The sequence below is a fragment of the Garra rufa genome, chromosome 1, assembly GCF_049309525.1.
Source record: "Garra rufa chromosome 1, GarRuf1.0, whole genome shotgun sequence".
NCBI lineage: Eukaryota > Metazoa > Chordata > Actinopteri > Cypriniformes > Cyprinidae > Garra > Garra rufa.
In genome coordinates this window covers 23,096,944-23,101,847 of record NC_133361.1, presented here as the reverse complement: position 1 = coordinate 23,101,847, position 4,904 = coordinate 23,096,944, and positions in this window count along the sequence as shown.

Sequence of the window (4,904 nt, the reverse complement as noted above, 5' to 3'; positions counted from 1 at the left end):
TGAGTCGGTGGACCTGTCAAACGTGCCCAAGGAGTACCTCGACCTGAAGGAAGTGTTCAGTAAGTCCAGAGCTGCTTCTCTTCCTCCGCATCGTCCCTACGACTGTGCTATAGACTTACTGCCAGGTATGTCTCCGCCTAAGGGCAAGTTATACTCGCTTTCTGCTCCTAAAAGGGAGGCCATGGAAAAATATATTTCTGATTCTCTGGCAGCCGGGATCATCCGCCCTTCCTCCTCTCCTGCGGGGGCGGGATTCTTTTTCGTGGGGAAGAAGGATGGCTCTCTGCGACCATGTATTGATTATCGGGGGTTGAATAACATCACGGTAAAGAACACTTACCCTTTGCCGCTGATGTCTTCGGCCTTCGAACGGTTGCAGGGAGCATCTATCTTCACGAAACTGGATCTTCGTAACGCTTACCATTTGGTCCGCATCATGGAGGGGGATGAGTGGAAGACCGCCTTTAATACCCCCAGGGGGCACTTTGAATATCTGGTCATGCCCTTCGACTTGTCCAACTCCCCCACGGTCTTTCAGGCACTCGTCAATGACATGCTGAGAGACATGGTCGACCAATTTCTGTATGTCTACCTGGACGACATATTGATTTTTTCCTCTTCTCTCCAGGAACACGTTCAGCACGTCAGACGGGTGCTCCAAAGGCTGCTAGAGAATGGGCTTTTTGTCAAGGCAGAGAAGTGCGCGTTCCACGCACAGTCGGTTCCCTTTCTGGGGTTCATCGTCTCATCCGAGGGAGTACGCATGGATCCCGACAAGGTTAAGGCTGTGGTAAATTGGCCAACCCCCGATTCCCGCAAGGCCCTGCAGAGGTTTTTGGGGTTCGCCAATTTCTACCGGCGTTTCATTCACAACTTCAGCCAACTAGCCACTCCTCTGACAGCCTTGACCTCTACCAAGACTACGTTCAGGTGGTCTGATGCTGCCGAGACAGCATTTTCCAACCTCAAGAGCCGCTTTGTTTCGGCCCCCATTCTTGTTGCCCCTGATCCCACACGTCAGTTTGTGGTAGAGGTCGATGCGTCAGAGGTGGGGGTAGGTGCGGTTCTCTCCCAGCGCGCTCCTGCGGATGATAGGATGCACCCTTGCGCGTTTTTTTTTCTCACCGTTTGTCCTCCGCTGAACGTAATTACGATATTGGTAACAGAGAGTTGTTGGCAGTCAAGCTAGCGTTGGAGGAGTGGCGCCATTGGTTAGAGGGCTCGGGGGTGCCCTTTATCGTTTGGACCGATCACAAGAACCTCGAATACATCAGGTCTGCTAAATGCCCGATGGGCTCTTTTTTTCGGACGCTTTGATTTTTCGATCTCGTACCGTCTGGGTTCTAAAAACACCAAACCCGACGCCTTATCACGCGTTTTTGACCGTTCGGAATGTCCGTCCACTCCCAAGTGCGTCATTCCGGAGAAACTTATTGTTTCTACACTCACTTGGGAGGTGGAGACTAAGGTACGCCTTAGAAGGGATAACGTCCCCGGTCGGTTGCCCATCGGGTCGTGTATTTGTGCCGGAGAGGCTATGGTCCGACGTCATCAATTGGGCTCATTGTTCCAACGTAGCCTGTCATCCAGGAGTAAGTCGCACACTATTTCTCGTTAAACAGCGATTCTGGTGGCCCTCTATGGCTCGTGACACTCGAGATTTTGTTTTGGCCTGCTCGGTCTGCACTCGCTCTAAGACTTCCAATCGACCCCCAGAGGGGTTACTTCAACCGCTGTCGGTCCCTTCGAGACCCTGGTCCCACATCGCGCTCGATTTTGTTTCGGCCCTCCCACCCTCCCAGGGCAATACGGTTGTTTTGACCGTAGTGGACCGGTTCTCAAAGGCGGCCCATTTTATTCCCTTACCTAAATTACCTTCTGCTAAGGAGACAGCGGTAGCTGTCGTAGACCACATCTTTCGCGTTCATGGCCTCCCGATGGATGTGGTCTCCGACAGGGGTCCCCAGTTCATTTCCAAATTCTGGAAGGAATTTTGCCATCTACTGGGGGCAAGTGTTAGTCTGTCCTCTGGTTTCAATCCTCAGAGCAACGGTCAGACTGAGCGGGCCAACCAGGACCTTGAGAGGGTGTTACGATGTTTGGTTTCACAGAATCCTTCCTCCTGGAGCCAACAACTTTCATGGGTTGAGTACGCGCATAACTCGTTACCAGTATCGTCTACGGGCCTGTCACCATTCGAGTGTAGTTTAGGGTACCAGCCACCTCTTTTTCCCAGTCTGGAATCCGAAGTCGCGGTCCCCTCTGCCCACGTCTTCGTCCAGAGGTGTCGCCGCACCTGGAAGAGAGCCAGAGAGACTCTCCTCCAGGTGGGGGCGCGCACCAAGGCCATGGCCGATCGTCACCGGTCTAAGCCTCCCGTCTACGTCGTCGGTCAAAAAGTGTGGCTTTCCTCCAAGAACATTCCTCTCCAATCCGTTTGTAATAAGCTTGCTCCCAAATTCATAGGCCCGTTCCCTGTCACTAAAATCATTAGCCCAGTGGCAGTCCGCCTCAAACTCCCTCCTGCGTACAGGAGAATTCATCCCGTTTTTCATTCTCCTATTAATCCGCCTGCCCCAGTTCCCCCACCGCCGCGTCTCGTAGATGGGGAACCTACCTATTCGGTCAACCGTATTCTGGACTCGAGGCGGAGGGGACGAGGATTCCAGTACTTGGTGGACTGGGAAGGTTACGGTCCGGAGGAAAGAAGTTGGGTTCCTGCTAGGGACATATTGGATCACTCCCTTATCGATGATTACAATTGACGGGTAAGTTCTTCTGGGAGCGCCAGGAGGCGCTCCTAGGAGGAGGGGTACTGTCACGGTTCATGGGTTCACTCTCTCATCTTGCTGCTCTGTTTGTCTCTCCCTGTGTGTGTGCTAGTGGGCGTGTCCGCTGCCGCTCACAAGCTGACTGTCTCCAGCTGTCGCTCGTTTGCGCAGCTAATTAATGCCTGCTCTGTTTGTCTCATGTTGTCAGATCGTTGGTTTGTTTCGTCGGTCCTGGTTCTCTCCCTGTGTTCTCTCCTGACCTCGTTTCATGTGGATTCGCTCCCTGGGATTATTCTGTTCCGGCTGGCTGCTGCTGACTTCTCCTGGTCGCCCATTGATCTCCTGCGCTACCAGTGTCACCATCGGCGTTCTCACCGGCTCGTCTGACCTTCTCTGTGAAACCTTCTGTTTGTTTAATAAACTGTTTAACTTACTCGCTCTTGAATCCATCTCATTTATCATGACAACTACACTTTTTCACAAGGGTTATTTTTGATGAAAAACCAAATACAGGACTACAGAATGTGTTTTAAGACAGCAAAATGATTAAAATAAACACATATATTGCCAGTGTGGTTTCAGCCTCAAAGCGACATAATTTAATTTTCGGTCATCAGTAAATCAACACTGTGACTAGCTTTTACGATGTATAAAATATGGGCCCTCAGGATAGGAGAAAGCTTTCAGATTTGCACAGCTGTCAAGAAAGTGCTCTTTTTCTCTCTTCACAGGCATCTTTGACAGGAGAAGGGCACTGATTTGTGGAGATCTCTCTCTCTCTGCGGGGAGCAGAAGATGATGCTGAATAAGGTTTAAACCAGGATGAATGAGAGAGTCTGGCTGGAAATTTTTAAACTAAGCGACTGAGCGTCGCATTCAATACTGCCTATTCAAGTGAATAAAGGCCATTATTGTGGGTTTTATGGTTGGTACGGTAATTACTGCAAACATGAATGTGATAAGCCCATTGCAACCATTAAAATATGACAGAAAGGAGTGAGGGCCGCTCTCTGAGGATGAGGAGGCTCTAACTCAACGGGACAAGCTGTGTTTACGCCACCTGAAGTTACTGGAAGAGGCAGTAAACACAGGGCTGTTCAATGATTTCCCCAGGTGCTTTCAAATCATGGCTGATTCACGAGTATGAACACATGTTGATGAAAAGTGAATTCAAGTAAATGTTAAATCTTTGGACTGGTTTCAAGAGATGAACACTAAAAAGATCAACACCTGATGTTTGTGTCGAATGAACACTGTTTATTCTGGGAAGTACAAGGACGAAAAAATAATCTGGAGCAACTAAGTATCTCTCTCGTTTTTTGTAGCAACAGCACACTTTGTTCTTGACATTAATTTACAGAGATAAATAGTACATGTACACTTCTAAACCACTGTCAAAATCAAACAAGATTACTTTTTTACTGGAGGAATTGTTATGAACATATACTAAAGCAATGATTTAAAGTTAAAAACATCTTAATGAAATGAGGACATTTACAGCGGGTTTAAAAATAAATAAATAAATAAAATAAATAGTGCCGAAATCATTACTGTATTCAAGACCTAATGAACAGACATGAAGCAAAGACACTGCGACAATAATTACAGGTCCTCCTGTATCTACAACACTAGCATTTTCTCAGCTGTTTCTCAGCTATATATACAGTATCTAACAAAAGTGAGTGCACCCCTCACATTTCAGCAACCATTTTAGTATAGCCTCTCAAGGGACAATACTATAGAAATGAAACTTGAAACTATTTTAGAGTGGTCAATGTGCAACTTGTAAAGCAGTATAGATTTACTGTCCTCTGAAAATAACTCAACATACAGCCATTATTGTCAAAATAGCTGGCAACAAAAGTAAATACACCCCAAGTGATAACAGCAGTGTTGTTTGACCATGCAAAGCCACATGTCCTATTCATCATGTTTATGTTTTTGTCTGCTTGATAAAAGTTGTGTATCTTGTATTAGAGAAGGTGCTTTAAGTGTGATTCTCTCATACTCACCTCTCTGAGGATTTGAGAATTAGAATTTGTTGCTCTCCACAAAGATGGCCAAGACTATTAGAGGTTCAGTAAACCTGAAACTGAGTTACACTACAGTGGTCAGGATCATACAGAGGTTTTC